This window comes from Cygnus atratus, chromosome 2 (genome assembly GCF_013377495.2).
Source record: "Cygnus atratus isolate AKBS03 ecotype Queensland, Australia chromosome 2, CAtr_DNAZoo_HiC_assembly, whole genome shotgun sequence".
Classification (NCBI taxonomy): Eukaryota; Metazoa; Chordata; class Aves; order Anseriformes; family Anatidae; genus Cygnus; species Cygnus atratus.
In genome coordinates, this window is record NC_066363.1 from 52,578,272 (window position 1) to 52,596,148 (window position 17,877).

Consider the following 17,877-nt stretch of genomic DNA (forward strand, 5'->3'; position numbering starts at 1 on the left):
ACACAGATGACCTCTGAATCCAGTGCTGAGTTGGAATTTGAAGAAGCGTAATGTGTTGTTTCATGGGCTAAGGAGGAACAGGTAGCACAGGAGGGAATATGGATCAGTCATGCTTTTGGGAATGCCACAACCAGCCTCTCCTGGAGTTGCCTGTAGCAGCCCTGCATGATCCTCCCTAAGGGCTATTCAACTGCAGATGACCTGGTCAGCCCTCATGAGCTCTCTGAGCTGGCCTAAGTGCATTTGGGCCTGAACATGAGACAGCAGTGCCTGAATATGAGCTGGCAGTGTGCCCAGGTGGCCAAGAAGGCCAACGGCATCCTGGCTTAGATCAGGAATGGTGTAGCCAGCAGGAAGGACCAGGGAATTGATTGTCCCCCTGTACTCTGCTCTGATAAGGTCACACCTTGAGTACTGTGTTCAGTTTTGCGCCCCTCACTACAAGAAGGACATCGAGGCTCAGGAACGTGTCCAGAGAAGGGCTAAGAGGCTGGTGAAGGGTCTGGAACACAAGTCCTGTGAGGAGCAGCTGAGGGAACTGGGGTTGTTTAGCCTGGAGAAGAGGAGGCTCAGCGGAGACTTTATTGCTCTCTACAACTACCTGAAAGGAAGGTGTGGGGAGCTGGGGGTTGGCCTCTTCTCACAGATAACTAACGATAGGACTAGAGGGAATGGCCTCAAATTGCGCCGGGGAGGTTCAGGTTGGAAATGAGGAGACATTTCTTCTCAGAAAGAGCAGTCAGACATTGGAACGGGTTGCCCAGGGAGGTGGTGGGGTCACCATCCCTGGGGGTGTTCAAGGAAAGGTTGGACGTGGTGCTTAGGGACATGGTTTAATGGGTGATATTGGTGGTAAGGGAATGGTTAGACCAGATGATCTTGGAGGTCTTTTCCAACCTTAATGATTCTGTGATTCTATATACGTGGTATATCAGCGCAATTATTTATGCACATATTTCATTATACTTTTGCCATAGTAATTAAGAGTGCTTCTATGGCTGTTAAGCCAGAATATGATCCAAGAACAATATCGTGATGAAGTTAATTGATCTTTAACCTGAACTACACCATCTACCTTATTTCTAGTTTTCACTTCCCGCAATGGGATTCAGCTATGTCTTCATCTTGCAATGAAGACCCTGCACAACCTGCTGTCTGACATCAAGTTCCCCCTTAGTCTTCTCAATAATCTAAAGAGATGGCTCATAAGTCTACTACCACAAATCAGCTTTGCTTAGATACCCTGCAACTTGGGCACTCTGCAAGCAGGGGTTGGAAGGCACTTTATGCCACTTCTTGTCTTGCCTTTTGACCAATTCAGCAAAGCACCTGCTGAGCTGGCCACAGGGTGTGCAGCAGTTCCTGGGCAGACCACTGTTTAAATGTTCCACTGGTCCTGTGAAAAACATGTCCAATTGGTCACTCAACAAATTTCTGCAGTGGTCCGAGATACATCCACTTTGCTATGCTGCAGAGACTCCATAGGCCAGGGTTTCCTGTGGGACACAACACAGTGTAACTTCCTCGAGGAGGAGGAGGAGGCGGAGGCTCCTTTCTTCAGGGATACCAGTATCTCTCTAGGTAAACAAACTGAGATAAAATGGGAATTAATGAATAGTTGCCTGTTTTCCTTTCACAGTGACCATACAGCGCTATGTTTAGAAACATACTCAGCAATACAAGTTTTCTGTACGCACATTTGTTCACCCAGAAAATTTTATTCTACTTTTTAAAGTTTGGCCAAAAACAAATCAAAGGACTGTAGATGTAGTTGTGTGTTTCAGGCATTGCAGCACTATGGTATGAGTCAACGTAATAAAATGTCTTTAGTTTGACAGATTAGGTTTTAGTTATCAGATCTGAAGACAAAATAGTTGTTCTCATTTCTTAGATATTCCATTAGATTTGCTAGCTTAAATGTACATTGGATCTAAGTAAAATGATCATGCTCATGCAGGATAAAAATATATTGTGAAGGACTGTGCAATACTGGTCTACTTTTAACCTCTCTTGTTTAGGATTACAGAGACAGGGTCCACAAAATTAAAAAAAAAAAAAAATTACAGTCAGAAGACAGTAGATTGGCAATTTAGCCCTGGGAGCAGGTTGCTGAAGTTTGGATTTAGCTGCATGCCAACAGATAAAGCATAAAGGAAAAGAAACAGGCAAGATGTGCACACGCACACACACTACCAATGTACTGCAAGCTATGGTAGAAAGTGCCAAAAGTTTTCTGAGTGAACTTTGTTCTGCAAATTCAAAGGATAAAAAAAAAACTTACATCATTTATATCAATAAATTGAAATACAAAATATGGCATAGCTTAAATATTTTCATTTCAATGCTTGAAACTGAAACATATGTCAGTCTCACTACAAAATAGGCATAAATTAATCTCAATTCACTACCCGCTTATCTCTGTCCTGTGGTTCTGCTACCAGAGCCAATATAATCAGGTAAAAGTAACATGTTCTCAGGGTCAGGTTATAGGTGTTTCACCATGACAGTTTGGGGACAGTGTCTGTATGTAATTTTTGTATTTTGCAGAAGGAAAGAAATCACTGAGTTACTGAAGGTCTTGGTGGATGAAAAGCTGAAGTGCCAGGGTCATGCCACCTGCTTTCCAGAGATGAGAAAGCAGGGAGTTATTATAACTCAACCATCCCCATTCAAAATGGGAACATCATTGGAAAGTCAGATAGCCAGAGGCTGAAGAAGTCCAGCCAAGTTTGCCTGGCAGTCAGGAGTCAGGAACAGAAGAATTTTCTCCGATGTGGAGCACAGACCAGGTAGGCTGTAATTAGATGATCTCTAAGGTCCCTTCCAACCCAAACCATTCCATGATTCTATAATGTGGATGCTTCAGTGCTGGGGGTGCAGAGCACTGATACAACCAAGCCAGTCTACAAACTGACACCAAACGGGGCAGTCCCACCTCCCCCCCAGGCTGTGCTTATGCGATCCCATGGTGGGACAGCTTCACATCCAGAAAGAATACTACTCATCCTCTTCAGTGGAGTTACCTTTCTGCTAGTTCAGGCTCCCCTAAAGTGCTTGCTGTGACATGAGATAAGCTCCAGTGCCATGGGAAGGGAAGCTGCAGGGGTGCACGGCTGGGAAGGAGGTGGAGCGGGATTGTCCCTTCTGGCAGCAGAAAACAATTGGGTCAGGTCTGCTGAGCTGCCCAGTTCCTCCAGGACCTGCACTCAGGAGGCATGGAAAGCTTGAGAAGGGACACGGAAAAAACACAGCACATCAGTTCAGCTGCAAGATCCAATCCACAACTAAAGAAGAGGAACAAGAGCAAGAAGAAGAACAAGAAGTAGTTCCATATAACTTGGTGGACAGCAGAAAGCTTAAAAGTCTCTGACCCCAGCCCAAAAAAACCTCAGAAGACTCAGGCAGGGGAAAGCATGTAAATAATTATTATTCTGCACATATATTTATATTCCTTGAGCTGCCCAGGTAGGGTGTGATCGCTGCTAACACTCTTCAAATGCGTGTTCGCCCCATTGCTTCCACTGCCATTCATCCGTGAAGAGATGCACTCATGTAAACTCTGTGTTATTTTATAGGAGCAGAGGGACAAAATCTGTGTTGGAGCTAATGGGGCAAGGGCAGGGCCAGTTATATTTTGGGAGCTTACAGGAGCCATGCTGTAAAAAGTCTCATATCCACACAGGTTTCTGTGCGAGAAACCAGGGACAGAGCACTGCGAACTGCTCAGATGGAACGGAGCATGAGAACGCATGGACCCCATAGAGCAGGAGCTGAACATCACCACCTGGGACCTGGCCTCTGCGATAGACAGGGCCTCATTCCATCTCTTTGTCATCACTTTTCTGCAGTGAAACAGTCAGAGCCATTTAGGCCCAGCCTACATCTTTATGTCCTGGCTGAAATGGAACATTGCCACCTCTCCACACCCGCCAGCCCAGCCCCTACCCAATAGTGCTTCATTTACTTTGGGGGGGGGGGGGGGGGGGAGGGGGAGGGGGAATATTTGCAGTCACTGACCCTATTTTTCCTGTTATGAAATCTTTTATCAGCATGCTAGGCTTTGCCTGCTGAGCTAACCCACATTAATAAACCAAAATGCAAATGTACTTGTCTCTGCTGACCCTGACTTTGAAAACTGCTTTTTTTTTTTTTTTCCTCCCCTTGCTTCTCATCCTTGACAAAAGAGACACAGGCATAAGCTTAGAAGTCAGCAGGTACATCAGCCTGTCTGTCAAGTGACCTGAATCCCCTTTTCATTACAGAGACTTTCAGTAGTGGAGACGGAGAATTTGGTGATGCTGTAGCAAAGGATAAATGATGCCAATTAGGCTAATGAGATGGTTCCATGTTCTTCTACTAAAATCTTTCCTTCCTTTCTCTTAACTCTCTCCTTCTCTTCCATCTTGCTTGTCTGAAAAACAGCTTTGAAGCTAAAGCATGTATGTGCATTCATTCATTGGGTTTCAGATACTGGAAAGAAAAGTCTCTGAAAACTTCTTCCCTACCCTTGTTGGTATGTTCTTTCTCCTATGACTAACCCCCTTCTGCAGTGCAAGGCTCTATAGACTAATTCCTAGAGATATTAAGACTCACACCACCTTTCATCTTTTCACACTCAACGCTTCTCTAAGTTTTTCATGTTCCCTCTGTCCTTAAGAGCTTCCACTAATTCTCCTCTGAAGTGCACATCATTATTCTCAATATGCACAGCATTTATTCACCTTCTTGGCTCATCTCTCCAAAACTATTACCCCAACTCATGTACAGTGTGTACTTCCAGACCTCCTTTCTGCTCTGTCTTGCATGTCTGATGTTTTGGTACCTGCCTCGTTGTGGCACTGAAATCGCTCTTGTGACTTCTGCTTCTTTGAACGACATGGTCTCTCTTTATATTTTCACTGGTCGGTGTCTCTTACTTTTGTCGACTTTCTGCCAACTTTATCTTTCCTCTCAACACTCTCTCCTTGGCTTTCACAACTCCATCCTCACTTCTCCCTTTTGACAGCTGAGGCTTCCTTTTCCAGTCTCATTTGCCATGGAAATCTAACCAGCCTTTCACTCTTCTGTTTCTACCTGTGGATCAATACCTAGTTATGTTGGCAGTATTCTCCATCAATGACATGTATGCTTATCTTGATCTCTTCATCCATCCAGTTCTACATTTTACCCACTATATCTTCTTCTTGAGGAAAGAATCCTTGCCAGTTTGTCTTTCCCATAGCTGCTGCTGAACTTCAGATTAGCCCCCTGAAGTGTTACTCCAGTCCCCCTACTCTGTTTATAAGCGTTGTCCTTCCTTTTGTGCTACCTCGTTGCCTGGACTAATCAAAGCTAGTCCTACCCAGAGGCATCTGGACCAAGTTCAAGTTTTGCAACCTTCTCTCTGAAAGTCTCAGCATTATTGCACATTCCCTCCCTTTTCATTTCCCCTACATCCATAATTGCCCCATCCCCCTCTAACACAAACGGAAAGTCAACACAATTATTCTTTCCCATTTCTCACCTATTTAAATCCTTCCTCTAACTCCTTCTCCTGTCACAATATCAAGTTTTCATTTTTTTCCTTCTTCACAGTCCCACCCTCTCCTGATCACTTTTACCTCTTATCATGTCATATGTTTCTTCTTCTGCTTTATCAGTGATGCAAACATTAATCCTTGTGAAATTTGTTGACACTCCTTGTTTCATACGTCTTTCCATTCTGCTTGAAAAGCTATAATACCTATCGTAAAACTTGGACAAGCTATTTTCCCCCTCCACCCTCCCTCTTTCAGGTAAACTTGATGAAACTAGAGGGGAAACTGGAGTTAACTCCTAATTCAGCAGCCTATAAAGAAAGAAAAAATGCCTACCAGCAATTAAAGAATTATTTGATAAAACTGAAAAAAAATGTTTTGTTGTTGTTGTTGTTTTTCCACTATGGGAATAAAAAGTGCAATGAACAGATAAACAAGCTGATGAAAGTCAAGCAATCACAAATATAGGAAAGGACATATCAACTGCCTGGAGCACACTGAAACAAATATTAAAATATTTTAAGGACGATATGTGGGAAAGAAATTGTGGTTGCACTGTACTGAGGAAAGAAAAAAATAGATGAGAGACTTACCATGCTAACCACTTTTTTTTGCCCAGTCCAGCAATTCCACAGGCTGTCTAAATTTCTGCCTAGCACTTTCTAATATAGGGCTTCATCCTCTGAACTGTGCTGTTGTGTGTCGCTCTGTTAATGCCAATTTAAACAAAGACATTTTGCAAGTTTGGAGCCCCAGAGCCTGATACTATTTAGCTGTAGCTCTGCCACCTCTATTATAATCTTCATGAGTGCACATATTTGAGGGGGCATAACCACAGAGACTAGTGATATTTCTACCTAATATTCAAAGAAATGAGTGAGCCTGAATACAAGTTTGGATACACTTGAAGATGAGTTTTTATTTTCTTTTTAATTTTTTTTTTTAAATCAATACCACCTCTGAATTTGGCGCAGAACGAATGAGCTCTAAAACATATCAATAGCAAACATATGTGTGATCAAACAGCACCTTGGGCACCGTGCTTTGTGCCAGCAGAGCACAGTCTGAGTGATGGGCATGACAGGCAGCAGAGGATAAAACAAACCCATGCGAGGAAAGGGGTGCAGCAGAGCAGGCTGGAGTTACAGAAATATAATGATGTGGTTGCTCAGTCCAGTCACGCATGCAGCTAGATAGGTTGCTTTATGAGTAAACACGCTTACTTGTCAAATGACTAATCAGCCCAGGACAAACGAGGGCTTCTCTCACATACAGAGAACAGCAGGACACCTGAAACAAAAGTTATGCATGTGAAGGTTTTTCTAAAGCTGGCCAGCAAAATTTCTCTTACCTAGGGGATTTTTTCTCATCCTGTTTTTACACAGACAACTACGCATGTGCTGCAGCTGCATCAATGTAGTTAAAACACCATGAGCCTCCTATTAGGGAGGCTGGTAAAACAGCATAAACAGGACTTCGAGCAGGCTATTCCCATTGCGTGATATATCAGTGTGACAGGATACATACTATACGCATTCCTACGGATACAAAATGCTATATTTGGTGCTATCAGCTGCTTCCCCAGGCTGGACCCTAAAGGAAAAGTGATGCTGCCAAACAGCTCTGGAGAAGCCAAAAAAAGCCTGGGGAAGTTCTGGGTGCTACCTGGGTGTGAGGGAGGTCTGAAGAGGCTTGGCCTGTGGTAGAGAGGAGGATAAAGGGAAAAGTTCCCCATAACTTTTGCATCTAGCTGTTTGGGGGGGTGGGGGGGGCAGGGAACCGAGGCTGGCTGCGGGCTGTACAACTATTTTGGGCATTACAAATAAATCCAAGCCTCCTCCTCCCCGTGACAGAAGCCAAGACAAAGTGACTCAGTCTCTCCCTACAGGAGCAGATCTCAAAGCAAAACATAATCTCATTAGCACAATAACCTTGGTTACTCATCCACAGTTTCTGCAGACTCCTTCCAGACCTCTTTCTCCCTCTGGTGTGCCATTTGCTTAGTCCTGGAGTGCTTTACCCTAAATTAGGGCTGCCGTCACCGCTATTCGAGAGGCCTCATCTCCCCAGAGTTTGCATTCCCGGCTTAAAGATCGCTGCAAGCCAGCCTTCCTCGCCATGTGAGTGAGGGGAAAGGTTTCAGCCGGTGCTGTTCAAAGACTCATTGCAAAACCACCTTCTGATTTCTCACTGGGCACATGCTGGGACAGAAAAGTGCAGGCACTTGAGCCGTGTGGGGAAGGGCTGAGAGGACCCTGCAGCACCGTGCTACACTCAGCTGTATGTATTAGTAGTTTAAATGAACGTATACCCAAAGAAAATGATTTCCAGCAGTTAAACCTGAACTCTGGATGAGGCCTCCAAAGCATGTTACTTTTTTTCACCTTGGTACTTTCTATAAACAATCCAAGCACACCTGTGAGCACCAGCAAATTTTTTTTTAAAAAAAAAAAAAGATTACTTACAAACGATGAGGCAGGAAACAATGCAAACCAGTTTGACTAGGTGCGACTGAGCAAATGTTGACAGACTACAGCAAGTTCCTGCAGAAATAGCATGGGATGAACCACATCCATCCCCTCTGCCACGGCTCAGGGTGAGGTGCTGCTTCTCACAGGGTCCCCTTGGCTCAGCCTAGGGTTCACACGGCCACACCATTGGCAAGTGTGTGGTGAAACACTCGAGGTGTTTGTTTGGAAAGTGGGTCCAAACTGCTAAGTTGTAAGCGTGCCGATGCATTTGTTTTGGCACTCGCAGTTAAGCTGATGGCTGGAGCTAATTCATTAGTTGCCATACACGTGCAGCACAAGCTTTATTTTAGCCTCAGAACACGTAAACACAAGGCAAACAAAGTTGGAAAGCCTTAAAATTAGGATCCTCAGTTTCTCCACCAGACACACACCACTATGTTAAAACAACAATGTACCATGAACAAAAGACTTTTTTTTCTTCTTTTTTTTTTTCTTTTTGTCCAGGACACCTTGGAGTACAACAACAGAAGGAATTAGGTCAGCTGCTAAAGAGGAGGTTGGATATCATCAAGTCATAGCACCCCTGGGACACAAGCGGTAGCGCTTTCTGCCTTTTGTCAGCTCACGCAGTTTACTGCTGTGGGAGGAACTCAAGGCAGAAAAACACGGAGACAGGATTTGTCCAAACATTGGAAAACTATTTGATGATTAATTACATTTGCTAAGACTGCAATTAAGGTAATGGCTCTGTATTTCTTGTCACAAACCTGATGTCCAGGAGAGGTCAGGAAGGGCTATCCTGTAGCACTGCCAAGTGCAGCACTGCTTGTTGGGCTTTCTGTGCCTTTCTTGGCCTGAAGCATCAAATACTTTGGCCAGAAAGGCATGATACTAATGGCTGGATGCTGAGTAGCCCAGTGGTAGGATCTAATAATGTACTATCTGCTTCCCTGTAATTGCATTTCATTTTCTTTCCAGGTGACCAGTTATTCTTAGGAGTGGCTTTTCAGAGCAGCTAGCAGTGGGGGGCATGCAGCTGGGGTCTGGGTGGACTTCCATAAAAGCTCAGCACCTGAAACACAACCTGCACTTTGAAAACACTGCTTTTCCTCAGCGTGGCCGGAGTGACAGCAGCATGCGGGGTGTCCCATTGTGTCCGTGGCTGTGTCATGTATCAAGGCTGCCCCCCCACTATGCTTCAAGCTTCCTTGTTTTCTTTTCTTCTCCATTGCACAACTGCCTAAAAAGCTTCTTGTCTGAATCTGAAGCAGTGTTTGAAAATTCAGTTTTAATTACTAGCACATGAATTTCTGTGACACATGTCTCCATGGAATGTGGGCATCGCTACTTTAATTTAGAAGCACTGATATCATTGTAACAAGCGTAATACAGACCTTAGATGACATAAGGCTGAAAGAAGAACACGGCTCCTATTCTCTCTCCCTGAAGACTAAAACCTCCCTTGGACAGTACAGCATTCCTTTGAAGAGTGACTGTAATATTTTTGTGTGTGTGTGTGTGATTATTATTTCAACAAATACATATAAAATGTGTTCAGTTTACAAGAAAACAAAAAAAATCCTGTTCTTCCTGTCAGTGCTGCAGGCTTATCCTATGCTTCAGAAATCCATCGGATTCCTTCCCTCTCAGATCATCGGCTGTGAGGGTTCTGTAGGACAAATTTATGCCTTGTTTACATTGCACAACAGCACTGTCTTCAGGTTCTGCTCTCAGTGTGCATGCACAACATGGAATCGCATCCAGCTCATTTGCTTTCCCTCTGTTATGTTGTCTCTGAAGAGCCAAGAGGATTAAAAAAAAAAGCAGAAAACATTCGCTGTTGTTGTTAAGCCCAGTTCATCTGACTTTAAATAAACAAAGTAATAAATCCATTAGGAAATAAGATGCAACTTTTACAGTTATTCTTCAGGAGAGAGCCATGCCTTCAGGAAGAAAGAGAAATTGAGGAGCTTTATGCCAGAGGCATTTCTGAGAAAGGTAAAGAGGTATGCAAATAGAAATCTAATCTGGTTCTGACGCATGTGCTTGGGCAGAAAGCTATTGTTAGACAAACATGTTGTTCCTGAGCAGCAGAACTAACGAAGCCTGATTTCCTACGGATTCATGTCCTTTGTCCCACATCTCCCTCCCCTTCACCACAAGAATCCCAGCTTCCCTCGTGCCTCCTGTGGCACTGTCACCACCAAGAGACGACAGACTCTGGGACAGTCTGGAGCTATAAAAACACTCTCTGGTTGTCAGCACGTGGGTGCTGGCCGGCCAGCTGGGATCTTCTTGCCTTTTCTTCAGAGAAGGCAGGAACTTGACTCCCTCTCCCTTGTCCTGCTGCCAAGTTTTATGAAACATTTGAGAAAAATAATTATGTCTAACATTATCTCTTTTTCAACCTTGGTCAAAATCTGATTTGCCAGAGGGTTACAAAAATGATTAGGTATGGGACAAATACTGATTGCATAAGTTTTGTTTCCACAGGAAACTAGAAGTTCAACTACTTCTCTCTTCTTAAAAAACAAAGAAACCCAACAGGGTTAATTAGGAAACTTTCCCACAGTCATTTTCAGCTGCAATACAGTTTTTGTAAGATATTGTGACTGACCTGCTATCTCACACTCAAAGTTATCATCTGATTTATTTTTTCTAATAAAGAAATCTGTGAAAGCTGCTACTGCTGCTGCTAACACTGAGATCTGTCATATGGCTAAATATTTCCAGGCCACTGTAGACACATTATTGCCCCTTTCCAGAGGAGAGCATGCTGCTTCCTCTGTGGTCTGCTCTCTGTGCACCTCTCCATTCCGAGCTCTACGAAAGCTCCATTGGGCTGCATTTGCACGCTGCCTGGACTTTAGACTGCATTGAGCAATAAGCATCATCTGCTCAGAGTGCTCCCTCTGGCACATTTGCTTGAATCATGACCTTATGCTTTGGTTTGGTTGTTTATTCCAGTTTCTTCAATACACACTCCCTCTGCCTCCTCACCAAGCTGCCAGTTCTCTTTCTCCCCAGGAAACCTCCACAGAGATGTAAATAGCTGAGGACAGGCAAGGTGAAAGCATCCGCCTCCAAAATCGCTTGGCTTCCTCTCCCCGCCACACACGACCACCTCAGCCATGGCAGCCACCCTGTTGGCCAGGGAGAGCAGGATGCGGCCCTTCAGGAGCTGCGGGCGTGTGCCCTTTCATCACAGGCAAAACCTGGTCTGCACGGGGCCGCAGGAGGAGCTGCGGCAAACCAGGGGCTGGCATGGCCAGGCCCGAGCTGGGTGGTGACCAGCAGCTGGGCCTGCTGAATGGAAAGGGAGCAGAGGTTACTTGTGCCACCAGGACACCAGGAAAGGCTTCCATTCTGTCCATTTCCCCCGAAAGCAGCTGCAACGGCCTATTTCTCTCCATTGGGCCAAGGCCAGCTGCTGAAACTTTCCTGCAGGCCTCCAGCAAGTACCAGGATGGTGAGGAGCAGCTGAGGCAACTGGGAAGGTGCTCAGGGTGGAAGGGAGCAAGGTGAGAGTTCACCACCGTGGTGAAAGGAGCTGGGTCCTGCCCCATGGGGCCGAGCCGGGAAGGGAAGGTGCAGATCCCAGAGGGAGGCAGTGGGGCTGGGTGCAGTGAACATAAAACAGAGCAGATCGGTCCTTCCTCACCCTCACCACGATTGTGTGTATATATACGTACATACAGATACGTATGTGCATGCATGCTTACCCTTTTCAGCCTTGGGACTTCCTGGAGTGGGACAAAAGATCAGTCAGAGCGTAGTGAGGTAGGCAGCAGCCAGAGTGAAGATTTTTCCTGGGATTTTTCGTCTGCTGAGGACCTAGCAGGAAGGGAAGATAATTGAAGTGCAAATTATCTTTAGCTATAATTTGATGCACACATACATTAAAAATACCTTTAAAGAAATTTAAAAGATGATTTCAGGATGAACATAAGGCTTAGTGCACTTCAGAATCTAGACATTTCCCCTTTCAAATTTGCGCTGTATAGAGGGGAGTAGCCTATTAGCACTGTCTTGACTTTTACAGTAAATTATCTGAGGTGCATTGGCAGAAGATTAGAAGACTGAAAAAAACTTTAAAATCACATTTTTAAGACTCACTGAACACTAGGTCATGACATGTTTTTCTGATGTACAGAAATTACCATGGAAAAAAAATGCTGACATAGTCCTGATACTTGAACCAATGGATATAATGTACACACAACTTTGGTAAAGTTTCCAGCTAGGCAAAAACAAACAATCCCCCCAAAAAAACCCACAACCATTTCCTTCCAGTTTTTGTATAAACCTGGAATGGAGGTAGGTGTCCTATGGACTCCTGGCTTTGCTGTTTATCATAGGTACCACACAGTATAATGTGACCATGTCTGCTTGTGCCAGTCTTCCAAACAGATTTCTTCTTGCTTCTTCTATTGGAGTGCTATTACAAATACATAATTCTCTAGTGGTCAGGAACATGTTTATAGTTTCCATCCTAAATGTACTTATGGGAAGTCTGTGTCTTTTACCTTAAATAATTATTTCCTTTTTTCACATTTGCTTCTAACACAGTAACCTTGAGAGAACTCAAGGGTCGGTTTAGGATTGGTTTTTATTTCATGGGCTAAACAAGTTTCTGAACACGCTAGTAGCATTTTTGCCTGAACACATCCAGTTTAAATTGGTCTGTCTTGAATTCCAGCGAACAGGACACTTTTCTTCCCATCATAAGATTGCTTCTTAATGGTGTTATCTTCACAACTTCTTCAAGTAAGGTTATGTGGAACCTGAAATCAAGATACATTAGACCTATTGCATTGCTTTTGCCTATAAACTCTGTTATACAGTTCTTACCAAAGAAAGATGGCAAATTAGTCTAGCACAATCTACCCTTGGTGGCAGTATATTTCCTTTTCATATGGTTTTCCTCTTACATCTCCAAGTATTCTTTCCTTTATATTATTTGAAATGTCTCCCATACTACTGAGGCAGCAATGCATGGCAAATTAAATTGGATGTATGATGAAACGAGCTCAGTAAATCATAACTGTCATATGGATCAAGACGTAGTTTCTTAAATCCAAATTGCTTATATTGATCACGTACCAAAAAGAACAAAACCAGGCTTCTGGTAGTAGACTATGTCAGTCCATGGCACCAGTACAAAAAGACAAAGTCTGTGTAATACCTAGCTGCATTTAGCGATATATTTATCAGGCTCTGTCACAAGCACTAGTTATGTATTCGATGAGCAGTTCCATCGATCTGAGCTCTATGGTAGCAAAGAGACCACAAATAAATAAAAAGCAACCCACGTACAGGTCCCCTGGGACAAGGCTTAAATAGAGCCAATCTATTATGCTGGCTAGCTAGGGACTCATTACCGATTTCACCGCTCTTTGTCTTTGGAAAGGCCAGAATCCATCTAGAGAGAAAAGCCCTTCAGCCCTCAGGATCCCAGCAAAAGATTAGAGTCTCTTTTTAATCATTCAGTAGTCCTATTTCATCCCCATTGCAGAAAAGATTGTGCCAAGGCCCATTGTTTCCTATCTTCAGGCAGGCTGGGATCTTGTCTGAGAAGAGAGAATTTTTAAGTACTTGCAGCCCTGCTAAGTGCCATGAAAGATAGGCAGGAACTACTCTGCTCTTAAAAACTGGAGTTCCAGGTACAATTATCCCAGTCAGAACTGGAATTTGGAGGGTCTGTCCAGGTGTGGGACAGAGCGAGGCACAAAGGCTGCCTCTCCCCACTGTCCCGGCTCTATATGGGGCCGGACACGAGGAAGCTTCTTTCCCTGCGTCCTCCCCAGCGACACAACTGCTGCGCTCTGCATGTGATGGTTTTACACTGGCATCCTGCTTCCATGTTGTCTCCAAACATGAGAAATTCGGCACAGGCCTGTTAAACCATCCTTGCCTACAGAGCTGCTGTCCAAAATTGCCTTGTAACTTAGCAACTAACTTGCTACCTGCTATCAGTCACAGGCCTTCTTTAACATTACCATTTCTTGAGATTTTTCATTTCAATATTTGTATGTATTCCAAGTATTTCTCCCTCCTTGGTTGCAGTGCTTCCAGAAGCAACTCACTTTTTTTTTTTCTTCTCTCTCTCCTGTCTGTAGTCTCTCTACAGTAATTCCTTCTCATGAGCATCCCTATGGCTCATTCTGACTTGCATGTATCACAACACCACCCAGTCCACCTGTTACTTCAGTAAGGATAATTAGCAAAGGGCAATTATCCTTTGGTAGTTTGCAGTCAGGCCCTAAACACAGCACATTAGAACAACATACATAAGAGATCTAAAAACAAATACCTTCCATCCCTCATGTTTAAGCTATGATTTTCACACCAAGCCTAATGCAGCTTATATAAAATTTCACATATTTGCAGCAAAATGCTGCATTCCATGACAACAGAAAAGCACACAAGGTAAACCTCCATTTTCTGGACTAAACACATCACCACCAGCTGTTTAAGGAACATGCAGGCACACATATTGCAAGGGCAGTTGTTAAAGAAGACTCTCTTGCTGGGTTTTGTCGAAGAGCAAAGAGGGTTAACCTTTATTTACAGTCTGAAGGAATTGGCTTTGCTTATGTTTTCTTTCACTGTTGCTACAGTCTTATCTACTCAGTATCTTAGGTATTTATACAATACACTGACTTCTAGCACCTTGCAATTGTTTTTCCCTTCTACTTGTACCTGTTTGTACATGATCCTGTGGCTTGTTTTATTCACAGATATTTGAGTACCTCAGGGTCTTGTGGTTTTGCTGGATGTGGTGATGTACTAACAGTTTACAGAAATATTTAAATTGCTACTTGAAAGACAATTTGTACGAAACTTAAAACAAGCTTCAATCAGGAGATTGATCATGAAACCTTAATATAAATATGTCTTTTACTTCAATGAACAAGTGAAGGCTTGCAAGAGAGCCTTTGGTCATATTTTAATGCATTGAACATTTTTGTTAAGAAACACATTAAATCCCTCATTAAGAAAAAACTGAAAACCAACCCTTCCCTCCTCCAAATCCCTCTACAACCTTAGGGCAAAAGAAGAACTTGAAAACAATGTTGAAACTACAAACAGCAAATAAAAGAATCCAAAATACATTAGTTAGATGACATATTGAGTATTTGAAGCTTGGAGCTGCAAAGAAAAGTAAGCTAGGAGTGCCCAAGTACAGAGTCATGCATTTAATTTGTTAGGCAACAGCAGAAAAAAAAAACATCTTTTAAAACACAGGCATTTATGAAAACGGGAGACATGGTTACTGTTAAACATTTACCTTCCACAGTGAGCATATTTTTGCGTTGTTAGGTGATGATTGCCACAGTTTTCTTTATCAAACAGGATTAGCTTCCTCAGACATTCCCAACCCCCTGGTTAACTGCACTTTATGAATCATCACATTTATAACCTGTCAGGCGTGGTCTGATACCTTAGGGCAATATAAGACCCTGTCTAAATGAGACAAGTCAACTACTAAATAACTTAATGGAAAATATACTGTTAAACTTTTCTAAAAGTCTTGGTTGCATTTTTATTGAATAGTCAAAAAAAGTGATACCAGACTGCAGCTTTTTTTTTTTTTTTTTTTTGAGAGCAGCAGTCACAGGTATCCCCAAATCAAATTACTAAAAGTTAAACAAGCCACATAAAGAAGCATGCAGCAATGCATTGACTAGAACGTGGCTAGGAGGATTAAAAAGAATCAACTTAGAAGCTTCTAAAAAAGCTTATTTTTTGAATGTCTCCTTTTTTAAATGAAACAGTTAAAATAGCAAGATCTGTGCAGGAATGTTCCTATGAAATTCTGGGAGTATCAATCTTACTTTGCATTTTTCCCCAACTTTCATAGCATTTCATCTTCTTAAAAGCTTCCTATAATCCAGTACTTCAGAACAGTACTGCAATAAAACACATGAGACAAGGTCACTACGTGAAAGAAAAATACTGAACGAATACTCCACAAGCAGCATCCACACTAGACATGACAGTGACACCTGCACATCATCAGTGATTATTTTATTTAGTGTAGGCTCATGCCTGTAGCTTTACTTGGGCTTTGAAAGCTCTCTGAGAAGTTCAACAGCTCAGACAACAAGGTGGATCAGTGCCCAGGTCCAGCTAGCAGCTGAGGAAATCAAAGGAGCTCCGTGTGTAAATCACAAGGCATTAGAACTGACTTGTTTGAAAGCCGTAATATTAAAGATTTATGAAAATCTCCAGCCACACTCTGGGTCTGGTTGTGGTAGGTAGTCTTTAAAAGGACCTTCTGAAGCAGCCTTTGTACTTACTTGTTTTTTGCATCAATAGAACTTCATAAATATATGCTTGGTACACATTTGCCATAATAAAACAGATCCTGGGTAAAGACACAAGAATGGTAGTGATGCAAATTAATCTGGACAAAATCACAATCAAAAGTGGCATATTTAAGAGTTTCCTATTCATGAGGTAACCTGCATTGCAGACAGTCCTACATGAGGACTACATGATTTCTAACAATGGAGAAGGACCGGAGCGTGGTGGAGATTAAAATACAAACCATGAGCTCTACTTTTCACACTGAGAAACCTGTCCTGCCTCCCTTCCCACACCCTGCCAAGATAACTATTACTCACACTATTGGTTCTGAGACAAACTCTGGAGCCCTGTACACAAGCTTGTTTTGATCAAATTCAATTGCCTGCTGTTAAGTATGCTGTTATTATATTCATGTACCATGCAGTTCTGTTTAAAGTTATCAGAACATGCGCCACTTAACAGTTAAAAAAAAAATAAGAAATACACCCTCCTTTAATCTCACTACATTTTTACTCAGGCAGCAAGAAGAAACTATTCACAAGGCTTGAATCAAACTGATACAATTCAGACTACAACGGGGTACCCAGTGAACTTCTAAGAGTCTGATAGGGTGCATAATGGAACAGCACAGGGAGGCAGAGCATTTGAAATGTTACAACACATTAACGCTCATAACTACAGGCATAAACATTGGCCCAGGACTGCTATTTGCATCAATACTTCATTACTCATTTCCAGTTTTTGATAGCAGTTTTCTTGGGAGGATACCTAACTGTTATCTTTTCTTGGAATGGACAGAATTCAAAGGAATGCTATGCAAACACTTCCCTCTATGATCTTTATCTAGTGACAAAATTGCACGTTAAGGATTACGGGAAAGTGTTCTGACCTAGAATTTAAGTGTAAAATGAAGCATCAACACTATTGCTTTAAAACATGTGCAAACAGGGTTAAAAAAAAGAAATCACGTTTTAAGCCAAAGGAAGCTTCCTAACAAAGAGACGGCAGGTTCTCCATCTCCAGTAGCATATACATTTGCTTCTGATTAAGGCAAACCCCAATATTCCAGGCACAGTTGATTGCAAATTAACTTCTTATTTATGGGCTGAAGAAATTAATTGCTCAAAAACAATGAACTTTATTCTTAAACAAAAACAAACAATAACAAAAAAAAGACCAAAACTTAAAGGCCCATCGAATCAAGAGAGACAGCTAGAGGAATAATAATTTAAAGTACTGTCAAACTAATCAGTAAAAGAAATTAACTTCTGCATACAGCTTTTCCCAATACACTAAAACTTTTTTTTTTTTTTTAATAATTTTACAGTGTACTTATTCTTTGAAAAGAGGCTTTACGTGGCAGTTGTGTAAAATAGTGAATTGTATTCCACAGTTTTGATGATTTTCAAAATCATAATAAAGATAATCCACTTGATTCCTGGAAACTCGGTGGAAGATGCAAAAGCAAGTTTTGCTCATGCCTTGCAAATAGCAGTTTAAAGGAACGAGTCACAGGAATTTAGCTAACTGCAGGAAACAAAACACAACAAAAGCAAGGAAACAGTTTTCATGTGCCA